Below are 12,614 nucleotides of genomic sequence, written 5' to 3'. Positions count from 1 at the left end.
CCCTACTCCCCAGTTAAAGTCTTTCTCAACTCATTGAGTTCAATTGGTGTTGCCTATGTGCACATGGTGCTACATATCTTTTTAAAAATAAAAGTTTAGTACCAGATTTATTATATTGAACTTTAAGATAATGTTTATAATATTATACAAACTTGGCATGTTCAAAATATTTAAATAATATCTGGCAACCACTTTGAATTATGATTAACTGCTCAATTAATTCAACTACTTTGATTGTAGAATAATATACTCCACAAAATGTTATTAAACTAGAATTTCTTTTCATTTTAATACGTGCATGTTTGTGGGTGTACATTCTCAGGTCGAGGGCAGAGGTTGATGTTGGTAATCATTCTTTCTCACTCTTAGCAATTAGGTTGTGATCTCTCAATTAAGCCTATAGCTTGTCTTAAGTGTTTTATCTTGCTAGACATAATGCCCTTGGGAATCCTCTATCTGTCTTTCAAGGATAAAATTACAAGTGGGTAGATACACCTATTCGGCACGTAAGAAAATTTATTTCAACCTCCTGCTACCATCCAAAAGTACCAATGATGATTTACTTATAATTGAAAGTGTGTGTGTGCGTGTTCATGAGTGTGTATGTATGGTGTGTTTGGGTTCGTGCATGAATGTGTGTATGTGTGAATGTGTGTGTGTGTGTTTTCTGTGTGTGTGTATGGTCTATGTGCATGAGTGTATGTTTGCGTGTGTGTGCGTGTCTGTGCGTATGCACGCGGGTGCGTGTGCACGCGGGTGCGTGTGCATGAACATCAGTGCCAAGTGTCTTTCCTTGTTGCTTGCTACCTTGTTTTTTATTTATTGGACATTTTATTTACTTACACTTCAAATGTTATCCCCCTTCCCGGTTTCTCCTTCGGGAACCCCCTATCCCATCCTCCCTCTCCCTGCTTCAATGAGGGTTCTCCTCCTGGTTTTTAAGACAGGGTTTCTCATGGAGACTGAAACTTACCTGTTAGGCTAGCCTGGCTGGCCGGCACTGTCTCTGCACTTTTCTCCCAGCACTGGGGTTACAGATATACACTTCTTTACCCAGTTTTTACAAGAGAACTGTTTCTTTCTCAAATCAATATACCTTTACAGTTACTAAGTCATCTCTTCAACTTCAAATGATAATTTATCTCACAATGTCAGAGTTTCTATTCATGATTAAGTGGCACTATGCTTATGGGGGTGACACATTGTAATGGGAGTAGATTATGCCACAGCAAAACTACTTAATTATGAGACAGGAAACAATAGGGACTGATTGATAGCTGGAACCTTAAAAATATTTAACAAAGTCATACTTCAACAACCTAAGAAACCCATAGTCTTTCCCTATCTCTCAGAAGTTCTACTACCTCCCAACATGACACAACCCTAGACTTCGATATTAATACAAGAATGTTGAATGATACTTATGAAACAATAACATTTATTTACAGGGAATATGATAAAATTAATGTTTGATAGTAAATATGTTAACTTTAAATAATTAATATGGATTTCAACTTTTTTCACATTGAATGATAAATCCCAATATTAGGTATAAACATGTATGCTAATTAATTAAATTAGAAATATAAAATGTATAACCTAAGACATAGATTTAAGTGCATTTCTATGAATGATGTACATAACTGAATATACATCAAAAGTACTAGATATAGTAAGATATAATATCATATACTGTGAAGATGGATGTTTTTTAAACATCTAATAAAAATATCATAAAAATTACTGATTTTACAAGTAATACTATAATTCTATAGCAGTAAAAGTATTACAATGAGTAGGAAAATAAAAAGACTTTAAATTTAGAAAATATATTTAATGAAAAATCATGGGAGCTATTATTCTCCAGTGTATAAATTCCATACTTTTTCATTCCTCAGCATCAAATGATTAAAATTTTCTTGCAACACAATAGCCAACAGTGGAAATTCTATGTGAATCTCAAATATAGAGTTAATTGCTCCTTAATTTATGGTGTACAAAGTGCTAGGTTTTGATTAATGAAGCATTGGATTTCCCTGGTATGGGACTCATGGAAGGGAAATATTCAATAGGACATCAAACATTGAACTTAGGGAAAGCAGTTCAAACACACATCAACCCTGACTAGTAGTGTATCTATACTTCACATTATTCTGTATCATTAATCTTTGTATTCTCTTGCAGGGATCTTAAATAGCTCATGTTCATTGAAGGCTCTGAGAAAGTCATACACATATATATGTGTGTATATATATATATATACACACATATATATGTATATGTGTATATGACTGAAATTTTGACTTTCAAAATTATCACCTAAGACAGTATTATTTATCTTTCAAGTTAAGAGATAAATAGATCAGAACGCGAGTAGGTACTGTGGATTGTTCTTAAAGTCTTAGTTGTAGGTTCTCCTCCAGTATCCGTGACTGCTCTATTCCTGGGCAGCTGTAGAGATTTCCAGTACCAGGAATGTTTTCACTCTTGTTGAGTGGATATTAGGTTCAATTATAGAACTGTTTAATATTACAAAATTATAAGTTCCACTACTGTGCTATATTTGGAATAGTTGTGATTCCTGTACAGCATAAATTAGTACGATGGTTGATTGCAGTCATACTCTGGAAGTTTCAATAAGAGTAACAACAAAAGACTTACTAAAGTGAAGTGTGAACCCTAAGAAACTTCAGCCCTACACAAAGAACTGTTTGTGAATGCAAGGGCAGGACAAACACTCTCCTATAGGGAAGAGCACCGATACTGGTTATCCAGTATTAAACAATTAGCTCTAAAGACCCACATACATATAATAGGAATATGGATTAAGAGCATGTGGTTAAGTGCTTATGAATATATGTATATACAAAGACATAGAAGTTTGTAACATGAAGTAATGAAAAATGTCATATATTTGAATGAGAGCAAGAAGAAGGATGTAGGAGAATTTTAGTGTAGGAAAGAGAAGGGATAAGAGACATAATTATATTATCTCAAAACTAAACATACAACAAACATGCCTTAAAACAAAGCATGAAACAAATTGAGATCTGGAAGAACCATACAAAACTTTCAGAAAAAGGAAATAATCCACATCTCAATTTAGGTATAAATTTTGCCTATGCTCACCAACTAATCCAAATGGAATGCAGAGAAAAAAGTGAAATTTGTGTGAAGTCAATATAGCTAAGGAGAAATACAAAGAAACTACTTATGGCATGTCCCTTTTCCTCACTAATTTTTCAATCACTACAATGAGGTCAAATAAGCTCATATGTACAAACATAATGAAATGTGGCTGGGCATAAGCATTATTGGTACCAATTTAAAGCAGATCAAACAGTATTTCTAACATTGAAAGTGTATCCATCTTTAGAATTATGAAAATAAAATCATTCTTAGAAAAATTAATTTTATTAGAGATGAATAGATTTAAATAATAAATTATATTAGAGCAAGCACAGAAACTAGAAAAATAACTGAATTATTCAGAAGTGACATATTGAAAATAGAAAATTAAGTTGAAGGACAAAAAGCAAAGAGAGAATCAGCAGAATAATTGAAAAGGATGACAGGTAATTTAATATGGAAAACATATATGAAAATGATAACGATAATTGATTTTTGAGAATTCTACTTTGACATGTATAATGTACTTTCAAGGTTAGAAATACTGTTTGATCTGCTTTAAATTGGTACCAATAATGCTTATGCCCAGCCACATTTCATTATGTTTGTACATATGAGCTTATTTGACCTCATTATAGTGATTGAAAAATTAGTGAGGAAAAAGGGCATGCCATAAATTTTATTTAAATACCAGACAAGCAATCAAGGACTTTTCATTTAAGCAAAGCACATTTCAGCAATCGGAGTTCCCAGTCTAGTCTGTGTGATTTTTCGGAATGAACATATAAGTCTATTTTTATAAAGACAACACTGGTAATAATATATACTGAAAGGTAATTTTTGTTAATGCAGTGGCAATTTATGTTTATAGAAAAGTAGATGCCGCATTCCAGTAAATAATTAGATGCATGACAATGCCTTCCTTAGTTATTATTACACCATAAGCAAATAACACTATACTAAGAATAGTCTCCTAGCACTTATCTTGAATAATACTTAGACATTTTTTAATCCTTCCTAAAAACAAACCATTTGCTTCCTTGAGTTTATATCACCCAATGAAAACTATTTTTGTCAAAGTGGGATGGAAATCAATTGTAGGAGAAAACAATCAACATTTTAGCATTTTAGTGTTGCAGGAATATTTTTTGGGGGGGAAGCTTTCAGGAGTCTCAGCCAGCAGTGATGTAAAAGATCAGATGGCTGAAAGGAATCTGTATTTCAATAATTCAATAAAAATAACTGAATTTAGAGGAAAAATACATCCCTCTGAAATAAGTAATGTCAATACAAATACAGGAACTAAGTCCCACAATGATCTCAGTACTGTAGTTTCCACAATACTAGGACTAGGAATTTCAGCTTCTCCTGGCCACTGCTTCTTGCAAGTTGCATGTTTTATATGTTAATAAACATTTTATTATATTCCTACAAATTTATCATTAAATCTGCAAAAAATATTAATAATTTAACCTAGGTCTTACAAATGTCTTATGTGAGGCAAAGGGTTTTAGAATTTTCCCTCCTATTTTCCCATTTAATTTCCCTTTTATCTCGAAAATCATTTGTTATTTAAGCAATGAAAATGGGTCTTGAAATGTAAAAATCATGTGACTTTCAACAGCAATCAAGCAAACTTACTCCATCCTATCGGAACAGATGAATCATTTTGGGGGAGCAAACGCAACTGCTATTGATTTCCAAATATCATTTCTGGAAGCAAACTCCCTGAAAACATCACAGGTGCCATGCCAGCTGGAATGGAAAGCCTGTTTATTTGTTTTAAAAATTACCTTCAACAGTCACCTTGAATGCTTTCAAATTTACAGACTGAACTAAAGGGGATCTATACACGTTCATCACCTTGAGAATAATTGATTTTGTTTTCATGGACCTGAGTGGCATCCTCTGCCACAGAATTTATAGGTTAAAAAAAAAAAGTCCTAGGAAAAGAAGGAAAGCCAACGAACACAAAAGTTATAAAGTTTCAAACCACATATTATGGTTAGGTAATATATAATTGAATGTATCATTGCATAGATTAATAACTAATAAGAAGGAGCAGTCAAGGATTATTCTAAGTCAATGACACAACCTAGAGAAACCCAAAACAACAGAGATCAGGAAAGTGTGCACAAAGAGCTCAGACCAATGCTGTAAGCTTTATGCCGCACTGCAGGGAAGATAGGTCTCAGAAATTCCTGTCATCTGTTTTATTTTAATTAGGAGAATAAATAATCCTGGGGAACTTGCTACAAAGCCATAATTCCTTCTGGCCATGTATTTTTCTGTTACTGACTCCAGACAGAAATTCCTTGCCTTTCCTCATCACTATCAGATTCAAGTATCTCTTTACAGCAATGTTGGTCCGAGAGAAGGGATTCTGAGAAGCACTGTTTAAAGGGACTCCTGTAGGGCAGTGGACTTTGGAAGGTCACAATGATGACAGAGATTCCCAGAAGGAGAGCCAGCTCAGCTCAAATCCTTGCCAGATAAGAATGAGTACAGTCTTTTGGCTTATTAAACCCATGATTTAATAAAATTATACCATGATGGCAATGTGTCTTCCTGCTAAAATGAAACTATACAAAAAGAGAGAGAGAGAGAGAGAGAGAGAGAGAGAGAGAGAGATTTTTCAATCTCCTCAAATAACACAATCTTTTAAGTCTTGATATTTGTTCATTAAGATTCTTTTCCTTTGTTGTGTTTCTATTACAACATTCTTTCAGTGTTTTCTGAATTAAGTACAATTCTTAGTTATCAATTATTAATACATCTCATATTGTTAAATCAGGGGAAAATAGAAGAAGGAAAACATTGATGATTTACTGAGTGGAAAAAAATATGTGTGTCAAAGCAGAGAAAGAACGAAAATAACCTCAGCAGTTCTACTTTGAACGCGGGCCTCATGACCAGAAGTGATAATTACCCTTTGATTCTTCTTCCCACAAACACTGCACCTCAGTCATCGCCATAGTGAACATGACATTCTTTTATGTGTGAGGATAGTGACACAAGTGACCCATTCATAGAAAATGAAATCATTACAAACCATGCCTTTTTACAGCTGTTACATTATCATCTGTATCATCCCTGGGGCTCAGAAAGGGAGGAAAGTAAATATTTTGTAGTGAAATACTGTGAGTCATAAGGGTAAAGTGACTCCAGTGCTCATACTTTTGTCACTGAACATACTGACTTTGGCTGTGGCTAAAGTAATACTATGTGCTTATTACTGTTAATCTGGGGCTACTTTGGACAGCATAGTTAAGTGTGTTGCAACCCAACCAGTTCCAGGATGGGGCTTGTCAGATCTCTGAGATATTTATTGGCTGGTGTATAATAAGGAATAGTATAGTTCTGAAATGATATTGATGGGTGTGATGAATACATTACCACACTTCGCTCAAGTTGAGTGGATTTCCTGGTGAGAAGATCCTTTGTAGCTGCTATTTAATGATAAGGACACTGCCTTACCAAGTGCCCTGCTAATGGCATACTAGAAGAAATTTTGTATAAACCTTGAAAATGCATATATATCCAAGTTAAAGGCCTGTCTCTCCAAAGAGAGGCAATCATTCTTAAATTCACTGGTAGCATTTGATGGTAAGAAGTGAACTCAAGTGTACTGGCACCTTAGGATTCTCTCTTTTTAAGATGAGGCTCTGGAAGTCTTTGGCAGTGTACACAAACTTGGTGAATCTTACATTACAAATCTTCATTGTTCTCCAGCTTTGTTTTGCCTGTTCTGCTTCAACAGAATAGCCCTATGAATCTCAGAAATAACTTACCAACTTGTCAATTTTAACAAAGTGTTCTAATATGCATCTAGCAAAACAATTCTACAATCCCATGTAGCAAAATTGATATGTTCACAGTATTTGACCTTTTGTTAAACACACATGCCTCATTCTTACAGTTACTGCTTATAGTTTTAAATTTCTATCATCAATAACTTCTGATTCGCACTTTAAACCTCTTGTGTTCTTTTAGATTTAAGCCTTTGATGTTATATTAATTATTATTTTATTTAATAATATTTTATCATTACTATAAATAGGGTGCAGCAAAACTCAAACAAGCAATGACCAAAAGAAGTAGTTAATACTATTATTTCATACCATTAATGTTTAATAGTTTAGTATATTCACTTATTAGTTTGATTAGACTGCTTTTTTGTAAACCATTTAAGATTTTTCTGCATATATGAAACATCACAATTACTAAAAATTACTAAAGACAATCTCGCTTATAATAAAACATTGAAAAGAAAGGTCATTTTGTATGTGTATGTGTGTCTTCAGTGTATGTTTAGTCTGTAGTGTGTGCATTTGTGTGTGTATGTCTTTGTAGTATAGTTTAAGTTGTGTGTGTGTGCTTGTGTGTGTGTTTGTATGTGAGTGTTTGTGTGTATGTGTGTGTGTGTAGACTGTGCAAGTGTATACATGAATACTGCAAATATCAAGGCCAAAGAAGAACATTCACTCTTTCCCCGCCTCTATCCTTTTCTTCCTTATTCACTTCAGATAGACTTTCTCACTGATCATTGATCTGTAAGTTCCCAGGATATGTCTGTTCCTGCTCCTCAATATGAGTCAAGTTTTTAGGTGTGTGCTGAGAATTTTAACTCAGGTCCTATAGTTTCTATAGCAAATGCTATTACATACTGATACATTGCTCCAGGCACAGAACACTTATTAGTATAACAGAAAAAAATCACCAGTGGTATTGTTCATTCTTTCATATCAAAAAAAAAAAAAAAAAAAGGTCCTTTTGTTATTGTTCTTCTCAATTTTAAGACTTATTTTTTTTAGCTATTTCTCTTATACAGCATGACTTAAATTAATTTTATCTTACAATTATTTTTTTATTTTTTTATTTTATTTGATGTAATAAAAACTCATTTGTTTATCAATATTTTATATTTTAGGTAAGTTTTGTTGATTTAATTCTTATACAGTGTATTTTATCATATTCTTTGCCCAGATCTTCCCTACTTGCCTAATCCTCTCTCTCTCTCTCTCTCTCTCTCTCTCTCTCTCTCTCTCTCAACCCCTATCTCCTATCTCGCTCTCTCTCTGAAAAATACTAAAAGATAAAACAGCGAAATACAAAGCAAAACAAATTTTGAAGGAATGATACAAGCATAATTGCAATAGAATTTCAACCCAATTCCTCTTTTCTTTCAGAAAATTAAATTCAACTTTCTCCTCATTTCTATCATCTAATGAGAACCCCAAGCTCCTTGAAACACCATATCCCTATTCCTCTTTCAAATGGTCTCAGATATGAAAGATTGGTGATTAAGGTGAAGAATGATGATTGCAGCACTTCAATTGCACTTTCTTGAAACTTCTATGTTCAAGGTGAAAAGTTTTTCACTGTTCACACGGACCATTGATACTAAGGGGAATTTTAGTTTAATTTTGTTATATGTTTTCCTTGTTTAGTATTTTCCTATTTTATTTTTTCACAAAATATCTAAATTCTATAAACTTTGCTCCCAAGTTTATTGTTTTTTATTCTTGAATATCTTTTTTTCCTCTTTAAAAATTATTTTATTCAATTATGTTATAGCCGTTGCCTGCCCTCCCCTTTCCCTGGGGCTTCAAGTCTCTCTAGGATTAGGCGCATCTTATCCCACTGAGGCCAGAAAAGTCATCCACTGCTATATATCTGTGCTGGGTGCCTCCGACCAGCCTGTAGCCTAAATCTCTGAGCTTAAAACTTTCATATAAAAAAAAAAGATTTTAGTATTGCAACTCTACTGTGTCTGTCTCTTCACAATTTCAGCACAATATATTCTATATTCACTATGTTCTACTCAGTAGTGTCGACAGTATCAATTAGAAATGATTCAGAAAAAAATAAGTCACGAGTTTACCTTGAATTTTTGTGCCGGTAATCAGTACCAAAATCAGAGAGATAAATATGAGTACAGTTGAGCTTCCTTAAAGAATCATTAATTGATCATTTGCACCCTTGAGTGATAGCAGCTATCTTGTGGAATGTAACTGAGAACTTCACTATAGTCCTGTTAGATCTAAATCTCCTGAAGAGTTATGTCTATTGAGAAGCCTCTATCAAAGACCTAGGAATCCCTCGGCTAATGTCCACTTGTATGTTCTACTGTAGAATTGTGAGCCAGCATAATGAAACTGCTTTCTTCCTGCTTGCCAAAACAGGTTTTGTAAAACAAACAAACAAATAAATAAATAAAGTACCTCTGGAGGCATTGTTATCTCCCCATGAGTTCTTACCTGATGTGAGAGTGTATCAGAGCAGCTGTCTACACTTCCTCATCTCATTGTCTATCAAATCATCCCTGAATCACGCCTGCTACCCATCTGCACACCTGCTGCATGGAAAGCAACCAAGGATAGTGGATGAGGAGGACCATCTGCCAAAAATAAAGAGTAAGACATACTTTTGCTGTAGGGTGAAATGTGGTTAGAAACAATGGTGTTTACTCTCAGGAAGCTCTCTCCTTTCCTCTGTCTTCACAGCGACCCTTCTAGAATTAGTCTTAGTTAAATCAGCATTGAGAGTAGGAGACATAAAATAAATATATTGCTACAAAGTACTCTTCTGATAATTACTATTTCTGAAAGTATTAGTAAGAAACATGAGGGATGTTCTTGGACAATGCTATCACTAAAACTGAGTTTGATTCAATTCATTAACTCATAAACACATCCAGAAAACACTGGATAATTCAGAGTAAATTATAAATTATACTCTATACTAGAGTTTTTCTGCTATTTCTACATCTACAGAATGTATCCCATTCCATTTTATTGTTTTTTCTGGAATCACAATATAAATATACATAATTACAGGTATTTGTGGGATAAAATAAAAATGAATTTTGCATTCCAAAAGCTCATAGTGCCTATGATACAACCTACAGACCATAGGGAGATAAAAAGGAAGGAAGACCAGGGGATGGATGTTTCAGTCCAGCCTTGAGGGGTGACCAGGACTATTGTGGGAGATGAAGGAGAAGGGGTCGTGGGAGGGAGAAAGGAGGAGGAGGAAATGAGGAGGCCAGTATTACAAACTTGAGAAGATGTGAGAGGGGTACAGAGGGTCAGGAAATTGAATAAACATAGATAGCAAGGAGGATGAGGAACTGGTGATAGCCACTGAAGGGTCCTAGACACCAGAGTAATGTGAGGCTCCCTGGACCCAAAGGGACTGACAGTAATGCACAGAGAAGGGGGAAATAGAACCTGTGGAGACCACCACAGTAGATAGATGCGGTCCTTGGTTGAGTGATGTGGACACCAACCCATCTCAAAGATTTTTAACCCAGAAATGTTCCTGTTCAAAGGAAGAACAGGGACAAAAAAAAAATTGGAACAGAGACTTAAGGAAAGGTCAACCAGGAATGGCCCTGCTTGGGGATACATCAGGTCTGCAGACATCAAACCCAACACTGTTGCCATTGTCAAGAGGTGCTTGCTGACAGTAATCAAGTGTGGCAGTTTCTGGGGAGGACCGGCCAGCAACTGATAAATGCAGTTGTGCATGCTTGGAGCCATCCATCAGGCTGGTCTCTGGGAACATGGTGGGGGTGCTAGCAGAAGGACTGGAGGAGCAGAGTGGGAATGCAACTCCATTAGAAGGACAACATAGGCTGGCCTGACTACCCAGTTCTCCCAAAGTCTAGATCACCAACCAAGGAGTGTACCTGGAGGGATCCACGGCTCCAGACACACGTGTAGCACAGGATAGCCTTGCCTGACAGCAATGGGAGGGAAGGCCCTTGGTTCTGGGGAGGTTTGATGCCCTAGTGTAGGTGGATGCTGCAGCAGTGGGAGGCAGGAGAGTGTGGGTTGGTGGGGGAGCACTCTCATACAGGCAAAATGGAGAGGGGAGTGCAGATGTTGGATGGGGGATTGGTGGAGGGGTAACAGGGAAGTGGGATATCATTTGAGATGTAAATGAATGGAAAGATTAATAAAGACATAACTTTTATAAATGTCAGAATATATACCAAACTTAATAATATAATAGAAAATTACCTATTTTATCACATAATCAAATTATCTGATAAAGGCTACAGTCAGCCATCTAATTTTCATTTGTTTACAATTTGAAGTGGACATAATTGTATTTGTTTAAATTAAAACTCTATTCCTGGACAATATCTAAACATAAACAATGACAATTTACAGTCTTCCTTGACGACCCACATCCACAAACTTTTACCAAAGTGTAATATTATTTGTAGCTATGAGCACATTTGTTACTTATGTTTTAAATATTGTTTATTATGAATCTACATGCAAAGAATCACAGGTAAACTTATTTGTTACATTAATTATAGTATATCTGTGATGTTTTAAAATAAACTAAATAAATGTGTTTTTGAGAATTGCTTTTCAGATATTTTTTTCACTAGTATGTGTATGTTATTTCAGTTTTCAGAGGTCTAAGACATGCCTGGGTATCTCAGGAATAATGTTAAATTAAAAAATAATAAAACAGACAAACATAACACAATAAAAAACAAACAAAGAGTAAACTAGACTGTACTAGAGTTGAGGAAGAATGAGAACATTGAATCTAGTGGAAGGAAGGAAGGAAGGAAGGAAGGAAGGAAGGGAGGGAGGGAGGGAGGGAGGGAGGGAAGGGAGGGAGGGAGGAAGAAAGGAAGGAAGGAAGGAAGGAAGGAAGAAGGAAGGAAGGAAGGGTAAGTGAGCAGAAGTGCAGTGCAGCTGGACTTAGTGATGGAAAGTCTTATCAGCTTGGTCACAGGATAAGGCCAGGTCACTTATTCAGACCTTGTAAGCCTGGGGATAAAGCAGACTGGTGGATTGCTATTTACATGTCTTATTATTTTTTTAATTTAACATATTTCTCTTTGCATTTTATTTCAGCATTGTGTCTAATATTTGAAGTTATAAATATAATTGTTATATATTTGTATGTATGCTCACATCTTTATTATTTTACCTGAATACAACAAATAGAAACAAAATTGCCTGTGGTTTATATATTGAGCAGTTAAGGAGTAGTGCTTTGACAATCTTTAACAATTTGACACACCTATTTGCATTGAGATTGTTATATTCTGTTATTCATAATTAATTTGCCTATTGACCATTTAACTTGGCCATTGACTGATAATGCTAAGGTTAAATGAGTGGTTACACTTCTGTAGCCTAGTTTATGTTTTTGAGAATTATTTTTCAAATATTTTTTCACTAGTATGTGCATGTTATTTTAGCTTGCAGGAACTTAGACCTTCATGGGGAAAAGGAATCTCAGTTGTGTGCTCGCCACCATCATATTGGTCTGGGGACTGTGTATGAAGGTATTGCTTTGATTCCTGATTGATATGGAATGGCTCAGCCCACGGTAGGCAGTGGGCTACTCTAGGAAGTTGGGTATGGGGTATATAAGAAAGTAACAGAGAAATCCAGAGGAAATAAGCCACTAAGCAATACTTATCCTCAAACTGTCCTTAGTCAGTGCCT

The 12,614-nt window shown here is 35.1% G+C and overlaps 1 long non-coding RNA gene across 1 annotated transcript in view; it reads left to right on the top strand.

Annotated features, from left to right (window-relative positions):
- Positions 1-9,528, top strand: part of LOC116084431 — a 12,364-nt gene extending 2,836 nt beyond the window's left edge. Inside the window, exons 2-3 of the long non-coding RNA XR_004116108.1 lie at positions 8,319-8,495; positions 9,315-9,528. This is a non-coding gene — a long non-coding RNA (uncharacterized LOC116084431). The remainder of the gene's footprint in view (positions 1-8,318; positions 8,496-9,314) is intronic.
- Positions 9,529-12,614: the final 3,086 nt, after the last annotated feature.

This window comes from Mastomys coucha, unplaced genomic scaffold (genome assembly GCF_008632895.1).
Source record: "Mastomys coucha isolate ucsf_1 unplaced genomic scaffold, UCSF_Mcou_1 pScaffold9, whole genome shotgun sequence".
Classification (NCBI taxonomy): Eukaryota; Metazoa; Chordata; class Mammalia; order Rodentia; family Muridae; genus Mastomys; species Mastomys coucha.
The sequence above is the reverse complement of the archived record's forward strand: the minus strand, read 5'-3'. Positions and strand labels throughout refer to the sequence as shown.